The sequence below is a fragment of the Oreochromis niloticus genome, linkage group LG18 (genome assembly GCF_001858045.2).
Source record: "Oreochromis niloticus isolate F11D_XX linkage group LG18, O_niloticus_UMD_NMBU, whole genome shotgun sequence".
NCBI classification, from domain to species: domain Eukaryota; kingdom Metazoa; phylum Chordata; class Actinopteri; order Cichliformes; family Cichlidae; genus Oreochromis; species Oreochromis niloticus.
The window spans coordinates 22,070,536-22,082,845 of NC_031982.2; the positions used below are offsets into that span (position 1 = coordinate 22,070,536).

Here is a 12,310-nt window from a genome sequence, read left to right on the forward strand (position 1 = left end):
GGTTCTCAGTCATCCAGGTCATCGTAGTCAAAGGAGTTTGCAAAGAAAAGCGTCTGGACTTCTTTGAGTTGCTTGAAGACGTTCAAGCAACTCTTCAAGCAACTCAAAGAAGTCCAGACGCTTTTCTTTGCAAACTCCTTTGACTCCTTTAGGTTTTCTAAGTTCATTTCTATTATGCCCAGGTTACCATTAAAGTTCTTTGTTATTAGATCCCACTTGTGTCTTCAGCCCGTGTGTTAACTCTCCCTTGCCTTTCATGTATTTCAGGTCTGTGTGTCTTGTGTTGTGTCTCATTATGTGTCATGTTTTATTTTGAAGAGGTCTTGTGTTGCTACATTCAATGTGTTCAGTTTTACTGTTGCTCTGTGACGTCGTTATGTTCATTCATATCAGCTGGTTCCCCGTGTGTTTCCACTTCCCCTGATTACCTCGTGTGTGCCTTTAGTCTGTGTGTTTCCAGTCATTTGTTATCAGATCGTCTGGTAAGTTCATGACATGTTTCCAGGTATTTCCGTATTCTTGTTTCCATGTTTAGGATTTTTTCATGATACTTTCTAGTTTCCTTTAGGGTTTTGTTTAGCGTTGTCATTAATTTTGCCTTTTGTTTTGTACTTATTCATCATCCACAATAAATATATCGCTTTCTGTTAAAAGTTTTAGTTTTGCATTTGGGTCCTCTTCCTCACTCCATACTCTTGGCGAAGGCAGTCACACTTTTCTCCTCTCCCTTCATTTATCTTCCCTGCCTAGCTTCTTGTGTCCTTGTCTAGTCTTGTGTATTTTCCTGTTGCTTGTCATGTGTTTCTATGGTGTATTAAGAGTTTTTCCATGTTCACTCACCATTTTCTGTTCTCAAACTGATCTCCCTGTTGGAGTTCAGTCTGGGGGGAGTTCTTTTTTTCTCCTTGTCTTTCCTGATGTTGTTTATTTTCTATTGTTCGGTTCCAGGTTGCTGCTCCTGTGGATGACCGACGAGCTACCTAGCCTGACCTGTCTCCCCAATGTGATGTTTGTGTATTGTATGTACGGTCAGCAAGGTCAGTCTCTCAATTGACACTCAGGGATAAATAAAGTCTTCTGAATCTGAGTACAGTCTGCCTCAGCCAGACTGTGACACGTCCTTCATGTACCCAGCACATTTGTTAGCACCTCAGGCACTGATCATGTATGATGTATTTGGATGCATGATGTAAACTTTAACTTTCTAGCTGACTCAGTTGTGCCAGCAGGAAAGTGGGTCAATAAACCAGCATCCTGTGGTTTCTCATGCAGGATTACAGGAGCCAGACTTTGTTCAGACAGGTAGGATTGTATTTTAAATTGTCCCTGGGTCAGTATGAGTATCAGTTTAAATGAAGCACTGGATGTAGCACATATTTATTATTGACAGATTGAAGTTAATCAGGATGTTTATTGTGAATCTGTGGCCATTGCACTACAATATGCTAACCTTTGCTCAATAACTTTATACTGGCAACATAAAGATGGGAAAATACATAATGTATCGACAAATGGACCTCAAAGCTTTTATATCAGCACTCGTTGTATTACTCTAGGCTTAGACTTTAAGGTTAAAGGGAATGTCCACAATTTTGACTTTTTGTAGGATATTTATTAAAGCAGTTTAGCAGGAGCAAAGCAAGAGCCAAACAAATAACCATAATAATCCCACAAGAATCAAATCACTTGAATTATATTTATCTTATTAACCTACTGCTGATTTTGTTCTGGTCTTTAAGAAGAGAAGGATTGAGAGGACAAAGGGTACCGATGACCCCATCTTATCCATGTAGGGTACAGGAGAGGAGCCAAGTCCACTAGGAAACAATAAAAATCCAAATCCTCCTGAATTTATACTGTAACAGGAGCATAAAATGAGCAAAGGGGAAAAAGTAAAAAAATAAATAAATAAAATAAACCAATTTGTGGCTCCAATGTTTAGGCAGAAGCTGTTTCTCTGGTAATGTCTACCAGAGAGGTAATTTCATATGAATTTTAAATCCCATATCCATATACTTCATATCTCATTCAGTTTGTGATTTTACTTCAATTAAATTTACTATTCATTCAGTCTCACATAACGTCCATTTCAACATAATTAAATCAATTCAACTAAATAGAAATATTTTTCCTCTCGTTATATCTCCAAAATGTTGTGCTTGTTAATTACATTCTACTCAATATAACTTCAAATTATACATATTAGAGTCTCTGAGATCAGTGTCCTCTATATACATCCCCTATATGGAATCTCAGTAAAAGTCCTTTTTTTTTTTTTTTTTTTTTTTTTTTTTTTTTTCCCAAATGATTTCATAGATTATATTTTCTTATAAACCTGCGCCTGTTTCTATTCTGATCGGTTTTAAAACATTAAGCATAATTAATCAGAAAAATCACATCTAAATTATGATTGTGTGTTTAACAGTTACAACATAGCAACAACAGCATTTTTCTTATTTAGAATCATGTGTACTGATTATGTGATCGTATCATGTTATCATTTTAAGCATTAAAGACTGGATCTTAAGTCCTTTTGCACTTTTTTTTTTTTTTTTTTTTTTTTTTTTTTTTAGATGTAGGAAGTAAGTCCGGGGGGATTCAATCCCTTTCAGTCCCACCTTTCTTAACCCATATTCCTATGAAATGTGGCATCAGTTTTTTTTCTCAAGCTGTTGTTTTAGCTTGTGGGTGAGATTCTGTTTTTCTTTCTGTCGCTCCTCCTCTATTATTACTCTTCTCATCTCTTATTTAAGCTTATGAAAGCAATATGCGCAGATGTATATATAATTCGGCCCTTCTAGTCTGTAGTATTCCCCTCCATTAAACTCGTGAACATGTAAGTTTTTAACCAAACGTTTCTCCACTTTGTCGCTTGGATCCAGCGCTTTAGAACACAAGCAGCAAGTCAGGCGATCACCCGAGTGAGCTTCCCTTGGTACTTCGTTTCCCATTTTTGATCTTTTCAGCCAGGATGTGCTGGTTTTCTAGACAAAAAAGATGCAGGATGACTTAATGATCGCAGACTCTTCTTGAAGGACATAAAAAAACAAAAAGATGCCCTGACCTCATAAGAGACGTGGAAGGCCCAGGCTATTTCATTTATGTGTTGACGTGTATACTGTGTCTGTATTCAACATAATCAATATATGCATGAACATTACAGTGTTTTCTGTCTTTTCTGTAAATGCCAGGGCTGTATGACCCCTGCTTATATGGAAATGTGGTTTTTTTTTTTTTTTTTTTAAATATGTTGCTGATGTTCATTTAGAGAACCCATGTTTACCAAACAAATCTTCTGAAAAATCAGTGGGGTTAAATACTATGGCCTTCCAGTGGAGACTTAAGACCTCTTCACTGTTTCTGTCCTCTCAAGTGGACTCAGCATTGAAGCTCTAATATTTGTAGTTGTACTTTTCTGTTAAAATACTTTAGAATACTTACAGTCAGACTAAAATGATTAATTCTCTGCTCCAGCCAGTTGAACTTGGAAGGTCAAACTGTGCCTAAGCAAAGAAAAATGTCCTGTCAGATATGACAATGCTACAGCTTTCAAATACCAGAAGCAATTATCAAGTCACTGGGCAAAGGCACACTGCAATGCAAATATAACATCATTCAGTCTGTGACCCTTGAGACCTATGGAATATATAGGAGAAATCAGTATGTTATCAAGTATTAATGAAGGGAGAAAAATTGGCAGTCACTGAAACAATGTTGAAGAAAAAAAAAAAAACCCCAAACATGTTAGATTTACAAAAAACAATTAAACAGCAAAAACAAAACAATATTTTCTTCAAAATCCTCTCTGAATATTGTTTACACAGCATTTTCTAGAAGACCTTCTACTGAGTAAAATCTTTAAAGATGTTAAATTACCTTCAAATAAAGATTTCGATGGTGGAAAAAGTCACTCCAGCAATGTCAGAAGTGAAACTAGAGAGTTTATCCCAGGGTTTATATCTGTTCACGTTCAGGAATTATTTGAATAATATGTCAGATATGAGGAACTACGTTTGCTTCCTGTTAGTGTGAATAATTCCACAACATTCCTTGGAAGTTGTTTCTGTGAACATTGTGTTACGGTTGATATTTATGTTTCTTAAGTCTTTCAAAAACCAAATATTGTTATGGTTTGTGGGGGCAGTGAGTGAGTGGATTCCAGGAGCAGACTCAGGCGAGGAGACCACAACTAACTTGAACAAAAAGCAAGCCTTTTATTTCGGCTGAACAAAACAAGGCAGTAAGCACAGAGGCAAAACTGGAACCTAAACTGGGGAAAACTGAAAACTAAGAAAACTGAGACTTAACTATAAAGCTAGGAAGACTTAGACTTAGAGTTTTTTATTGTCATTGTGCAGTTTCTTGCACAGCAAAATCGGGTAGCTGGACCACAAAGGTGCAAAGGTAAGAAGAGAAAACAATATAAAACAAGGGGAAAACAAATAAAATAAAAAGCATATATGTATACATATATGTGAGTAAAACTATATTAGAGATGGACCGATCCGATATTACGTATCGGTATCAGTCCGATACTGATCTAAATTACTGGATCGGATATCGGCGAGAAATTAAAAAAAAAAAAAAAAAAAAATGTAATCCGATCCAGTAAATATCAAAAAACACCTCACAAAACTTGCGACACGGCGTAACTTTGCTCATAACCGTAGCACGTTGGAGCAGTATGCATCACGTGATAGAGCGGCTGTGTGTATTTGGAGCCTCGTTAGCAAACCAGCATTTCATCTCGGAGGAAGTTATCCCCAGGGTTTTAATAGTTTTGCAATTTTCATTAGTTTTTATTTTTATTTCGTTTTGACTTGAGATTTTCAATTTTATATTAGTTTTAATTAGTTTTTACCAATTGTTTGCTAGTTTAGTTTTAATTTTTTTGAAAATCCTTAGTTTCAGTTTAGTTTTGATTAGTTTCAGTTATAGTTTTAGATGTGTTTGCAATAAAGTGTAACAAAATCCCAGTTTCATCATATCAGTCATTCTCTTCTGCTTATCCTTGGGTATGTTGCTATTCCAGCTACCATACCCTGCACCCTGCACAGGTCGCCTGTCTGTCGCAGGGCTAACACGCAGAGACAGACAACTCACATTCCCACCTATGGGTTCTTTAAATAAATAAATAAAGGCAGATGAACAACCATTGATACCAGGCAACTATAAAATGTATATCTTGGCCCCAATGAGAGTATTAACTCTTGCAGCACTGGGTGTTAAGGCAATTGACTCACACAGTTATGTAGATATCCCAGTCCTGTTGTCTCGGGATGCATCACGCTGCCTTGCCTGGTGTTAGCTTCTGTTTCTGGGGATGAGGGTTGGGCGTGCTCCCTTACCTTCTCCAGGTAAGCTAGGTTAGCCTTCTTGTGTGAGCTTTTCAAGTGCACTTTAAGGTTTGTGGGATATTTTTTTTTTTTTTTTTTTTTTTTTTTCCCCTTTAGAAATGTCCCTCATAATTTGTCTCGTTCCACTACAAGACACTTGCTTTATCCAAAACACAGTCATATTCAAAGTAATCCCAAATTGGAAGCTGGCGCTTTCTCCAGACTTTTCCTGACATGATTCTGCGCGTGGACGGTGCAGCGACACAGGCTATGTCCACACGTACCCGGGTATTTTTGAAAACGCAGATTTTTCTATGCGTTTGCACCTTTCGTCCACACGTAAACGGCGTTTTCCGGTCACTGAAAACGGAGATTTCTAAAAACTCCGGCCAGGGTGGATATTTTCTAAAACTCCGTTTTTTGCATTTACGTGTGGACGAGAAAAACGGAGAAAACGCAGCGTCAAAGGTGTGCGCCTTTTTTGACGTCACAGTGTGCGCCACGTTGTTGTTTCGGTGAAATGAATTTCTACAATACTGTTACCGTTAATTGTACTCTCTGCGGTGTTTAAATGCTTACATATACACACAGTTACTGTCCCTCCACACATACAACTCGGTTCTGCTTCTATGCCCCATCTTTGTTTACTCTTTCCCACCGAGGCTTCTAGACTTCTGATTGGCCAACATTTCTACACGGTTAGGAATATATCGCCACCTGCTGCTTTGGCATGTTCCTAGCAGCGTTTTCCTTCATTTCTGCCTTTACGTGTGGACGGGATTATTTTTTTTTTTTAAAACGAAAACGGAAAATCTCCGTTTTCAAAAATACCCGTGTACGTGTGGACATAGCCACAGACGACTCGACTAACGTACTTGCCACCTGCTGGCATAATGAGACACAGCGAGAAAAAAACCTGGAAACTAAACTTCTTTTTTACCCTTGACTATTGTATGACACGCACACATCAACGAAAACTAAACACATTTTTGCTATAAATTCAGTTAATTTTAGTTAGTTTTGTGAACACTCATTACAGTTTTAGTTAGTTTTCCTTTTTTGTTTTCATTTTTATTTCCGTTAACGAAAATGTTTTTTCACTTCTAGTTTTCGTTATTTCGTTAGTTTTCGTTAACGATAATAACCTTGGTTATCCCAGAGAGAAGTAAAGCAAGTGTGTAAGTTCATCTCTGAATGTTTGTAAAGCATTCCCACGTTAAGCTTAACAACCGATATATGGAGCGATTGCCTCTTCTCTCTCCCTCCCTCTCCTGCCGCTACTTCATGAAACTGCTTAATGATCGGCTTTTCTGTCGCGAGTCCGTCTCTCTGGGTTTTGTTTTGTTTTTTTTTGGCCCACTTTGCACCAGAAAGAGGAAACCAGCGGCTGAACAACAGCAGCACGTTTAAGCTTGATAAGTGCAGGGGCGGATCTAGCAAAGTTTAGCCAGGGGGCCCATAAGGCATGAACAGGGAAAAGGGGGCACAAAGACATACTTTTCTTTCTTGTTCTCATTTAAAATGTCTAGCTTTTAATAAATAATTATCTGAATCTTACACCCAAAGTTTTAATCCGATGTAAAGCGTATAGAAGTCCATTACTGTACATAACTGTTAAGTCTAATATACCCTAGTAAGCTATATTACTTTTTCCTTTGGGAAAGTACCATCTGTGCAGTTTGCAATTCTGTTGAAGAAAGACACTGAATCTATTTAGTTATTCTTGAAAAATAATTTAATTCTGTGCATTTTTTTTTTTTTTTTTTTTTTTTTTTTTTTTCACACTGCATCAAATAAAAGTTGATTACTTCGATTAAGCATCATGAGGTGGAGGGTGGGGGGTGGTTCCCTATTTATTTTTTTATTTTTTATTTTTTGCTTGGAGTTTGTAACCCTATTTGTTAGTTTGCTTAATATTTCTGCTAAGTACTCTTTAAAATACCAGAATAGGAAGGATGGTGCAGGTTTAAGTTTATTAGATTGATCAGTATTGCTGAACTATGAAATATTTTGGGTGCAGTGTATATTTAACATACAGGTATAACAGAATAGCTTTAGTGTTGTTGTTGTTTATTTAAACTTGAGTATGAACTTATACAAAATGCAGCAATATATTAAAACAATTTTATTGATTAAAAAACACACTATATCGGATTCATATCGGTATCGGCAGATTTCTAAATTTATGATATCGGTATCGGACATAAAAAAAGTGGTATCGTGCCATCTCTAAACTATATACATGGAGTATGCGTAAGAAACATTGAAACAGAAACATTGTGGGTCTGTATACAAGAGCAGTTATATAGTATAATAAATAAATAAATAAGGGTGTAGGGGCTATGGTCATTTAGGATGGAGATGGTAGTTCTCCTGAGACCAGAATATTGCACAGGACTGAAAGATATTGCACATACCAAATATATTGCACATGAGCCCATTTAAAAAAAAAAAAAAAAAAAAAAAAAATTATTGCACAGAACATGGAAAGACTGAGATATTGCATATAGATGATCAATAGCAGTGTCAGAGTGGATGTGTTGGAGGAGTCTGTACACTCTCTTTGCATTAAGAGTTCTCACAGCTCATGGGAAGAAGCTGTTCTTTAGTCTGTTGGTTTTGCACCTGATGCATCTGAATGACAAGGGGACTCCAAATATTAAGTATATAAAGTGAAACTACATTTAAATCTGTTCTTTCTCAGGAATGATTTGAGAAATATGTCAGATATGAGGAACTATGTTTTGCTTCCTTTAACACATTAATTGCGACTAATTAATTTGATCTAATTGCACTTTGACAAAAGTTCCCCTTTGCTTGGAATGCAATGCATGATTTCCTGGTATACCGATTACACGGATGCACACAACTACAAAAATGGAAGAAGAATTAGAAGAAAGTATGTTGGTACGATTGCTTGGAGGCAAATTTCATTTCAAAAGACTGCCCAATGGAAGCCTTGATGAAAGCATGGCTTTGGGCAAACTGGGCAAAAACGAGTTTGTACACCACCGAAGCACTTCAGCCTTACAGTACCGTCTAAATGCAAAACATGTTGCAGCAAGCACAAAAACTGTGGGAGCTGTTAGCGCTAGCAGTTGAGGAACCAACAAAAGGTATTGGCAGCCTAAACTTGATGAAATTCTTCAGGACGAAAATTAGTAAGTCAACATTGTACAAACAAATTCTCTCGCAAAATTGATTGCTCTGGAATGTAGATCACTATCAGTAGTAGAAGATTAGAAAATGTGCAGTTAGCATCAGGTGATCAACTTTCCAACTCCCGACTATTTCAAGTAAAATGGAGGTATGCAAAGACAACACGAGAGTTCCTGAGGCTCTTCTGGGAGCCGGAGTCAACCAGAAAATGTGTCCCCGAGTGTAAGTCCTCTTTAAAGCGTAGCCTTTCCTTATCGCCAGCGGTTGCGGCCACTATGAAGCGTTGGCGGGATCGTTTCCCTGAAAAGGCGGCATGGCGCTGTCACACTGATGGTAAAAACACAGCCCTTTTTCACGTTGCCACAATCCCAGCCACCATCGATGATTTTGAGGCCACAGGGAGAATCAGTGGGGGCACGGGAGATGTACATGTGATTTGGTTATTTGCCTTTTGGTTGAAAGTACACTGAGAGAGGACTTTTTATTAGTGATCTTAATAGTATTTTTTTTTTTCACATTAATGTTGCTAAAATGGAGGAACTACAACAGCAGCAAACAACACTGGGAGAACAGAAAGAGCCACTCACACAGGATGTTGTATAATGTATAAGTTTAGAGAGCGTGTTGAGAGGTGAAACAACTTTTAAACCCGTAACACAACTCTGCTCATTGTCAGGCATGATTTGAATAATATATCAGGTACGAGGAAGTGCATTTTTCTTCCTTTCACACTGTGGCAGGGCGTAGTCTGCGGTGCCGCTGCAAAGGAGGCAGACACACCTCGACTGAATGAGCAATTACGCTTCACCCACCAAGGTAGACTGAACTAGGTCCCAATGTTGTTGTTTTTGTTACTGTGTGTGACTGCAAGCTGGAAAGCTGCAGCTGATTGTAAAACAGCAACTGTGATAATAAAGATGCTGAAAAGCATGAAACTGAGGATGGGTCTGTCGTGGAGTTATTCACACACAATTTTTTTCAACTTACTTTTTTTTGTTTTATTTATAATTTCTCAATGTGTTTTAATTGTTAATACTGTAAACAGATGGCTAATGGCTAAGATATTAGGTATGTAAGGTTTGCATTTATGGTGTGCCTATGGTGTAGATCCTTCTCTCCTCTATACTAAGTGACAGTAATGCTACAAAGTCACATAATTTCAGGTATTCATCAGGAATCTTATCTGACACACTGCTGTGTTTAAACACAAAATAATAAATAAAAATTCATTGTAAGTGTCTAACCAGTATTATCAGGTCAACTAAACCAAATTCTATTCTGTCATTTCATGCAGATTTTCAACGACTCAAGTAGAGCTGGATGTTAGCACCAGCCTAAAATATAGTATGAAGCATGTACCCACTGTGTACAATGATCATGTATGTTCATGTATTCCATATAACAGCTTACAGCTTTCAGTAAAGCTCTGTGAACTAGAAGAGTAAGTGTAAGAAACAGCCACACACTAAATGATATTCTGTGTTTAAAACATGTTTAGTCAAAGCTGTTCAGGAGTTTCAGAGTTGTTTTAGATCAAAGATAAAACCTGCTTATGTGTAGTCAGAGAGTCATTCAGTGTCGAGACTTAGGGAAATGTTTAAACCAGACTCTGTTTTCTATGCTTGTAGGTTGATTTTCTGCCTTTAAATTCACTTTGTTGGTAACTTTGGGATCTCCACTACAGAGAAGTAAGTGAAAGTGGTGCAGGACAGACAGTGATCAGGACTGCAACAGAAAGTGTCAGGTGCTTTGAAACACTTCTTGTACTACAAAGCAGCCACCTGTAAAAAGCTGAACATATTCATCAGAACTATCTACAGACACATTTTAGCAAACAGCTTAGTTGCCTCTGAAGGTCTGTGTTCACATTACCAAAAGCCCAGTGCTCTATTTCTTAAAGTTTAAGCTGTCCAGAATACACACAGAGCATCTTGCATTTTATATCTCCACGTAACCTTTTACATGTATGTCTACACGCGTGTCCGTTCAGCACATAAAGGAATCAAGTCCAGTTGAGCACTAAGAGAGAAGATTGGTCAAGTGTAGTTTTTGCGTCGTTCTTTGTAGATTCCTTCCCATCCATTCAAAGTTTTAGCAGTCTTCCTTCAGAAATTTGCTGAGATATTTCAATATTAAGTGCATTTAGGCAACTTTTGTTGCAATTTGGTGTTATATAAATAAAACTGAATTAAACTGATAAAATGCACAGGAGGAATACCTCTGAAAAGGCCAGTTACAGTAGTGCACATCCAGTTACAATGTGGGTTAGGGCAGTGTGAGGAGCTCAGATGATCATGTCCCAACAGGTTTATTTTGTTCATAGTGAAAGGTAAGGAATCTCACTGGCTGGCTGTTGTGCTTTTTTTTAAACATAAATTCCTCACGTTTTGTGTGATGGAGGGAAATGGGGATAATTTTTGGATTAAAAAACATAAAATTTTGTAATACCTCAATTCGTTTTCTATTTGTATTTCTCTTGAGTCTCACTCTTAGAAATATTTAAATAACATAAGAAATCATTATTGGATATGTTTTTTGACTCAAGTATAGGATACCAGATTTCGGTTTAAAAAAGGGAAATTTTTTAAGCTTAATTAAACTAAAAACATGAGTTTTGCAAGAAAACCTCACGGGATGTAATTTAAAAAATATTTTTCCCAGTTTCAGTGGGTAAAAATATACAAGAACCAAAAATGCAGTTTTTTGGCTGCAGACCTGTTTTATCAGCCATTAATTACTATGTGAACACACGTGAGCCGTTACGCATTTACACAGCCGTATTTTGCATACTATTGACAGACGGAAGAAGTAGTAGTTCCTACCAACCATTTAGACACTCCCAACTTGTTTAAATATCAACATTTTAATATTATAATTGATTATATAACATTAAATATCTGGTATTGGAGGAAGTGATGTTTCAGTATTAATTCGCACACCACTACCAGTCAGAGAGACACTTAATTCACACAGCATGGCTAATTTGCATTGCTTTTTCAAGTACTGCGGGAATCGCAGAAATGCTAAATGGGATAGCTAATCTGTTTGTTAGTTAGTTAGGTTACTTAATCTAAAAGCCAATCCATTTGCTAGTAATTTTATTAATTGTATTAAAAACAAGAAGATTTTGAAAAACTGTTAGTTAATTTGAAATTGGAAAATGTTATTTGAAATTAGGTTTTTATTCAGGGTATTTCATTTACTATTTTGTAATTATTAAGTATGGATATTTCATTTTGAAATATAGATTTTTTTCCTGTTTCCATTTTAAATAGAATTACTATACAATACATTAATTTAGTAATGTTTAAATAAATAACAGAATTAAAAAATACATTCTTAAATGAATTCACAAGTCATTATTGAGGTACAAAGTTTTTATTTTGATGGTGTGGTAGGTATGCACAGGTACAAGGATTAGAATGAAAAAGAGTGGAAAAAAAAAAGAAGCCGGTGTCCAAAGAAAAACTTTAAAAGACCTTGAGAAAGCCTGGAGAACTATTGTTCAATTCCAGTTTAAAAACTGACAAGAACATTTGAAGCAAAATGTAAAGAAAGAGAGGTGGATTCAAGATTTTTGGAGAGTATCTATTTACAATAATAAATTAGTTTTACTGATGTACTTTTAATGACCCTAGCTCACATAAATCTTGCGGCTGGTAAAACTGGGTCCATCTTGCATTTTGAATGCACAACATTTAGGCAAATTTAAAACAACAGAATGTGTGTAATTTTTAAAATTGTCTAAGAATGTGCAGTAAGTTAAAAATAGTTTTCATTATTAATGAACACAAAAATATCAGTAAAAACTTAAA

The 12,310-nt window shown here is 36.5% G+C and overlaps 2 long non-coding RNA genes across 2 annotated transcripts; one reads left to right on the forward strand and one right to left on the reverse strand.

Moving 5' to 3' along the window:
- The first annotated feature begins 543 nt into the window (after positions 1 to 543).
- On the forward strand, positions 544 to 3,047 carry LOC109195464 (uncharacterized). Its single transcript, XR_002057060.2, has 2 exons — positions 544 to 1,302; positions 2,883 to 3,047. It is a non-coding gene; the product is annotated as an uncharacterized LOC109195464 (long non-coding RNA).
- Positions 2,582 to 3,917, reverse strand: LOC112842937 (uncharacterized). Its single transcript, XR_003214994.1, has 3 exons — positions 3,877 to 3,917; positions 3,442 to 3,503; positions 2,582 to 2,984 (listed from the first exon to the last, which is right to left on the reverse strand). It is a non-coding gene; the product is annotated as an uncharacterized LOC112842937 (long non-coding RNA).
- Between the last annotated feature and the right edge of the window lie 8,393 nt (positions 3,918 to 12,310).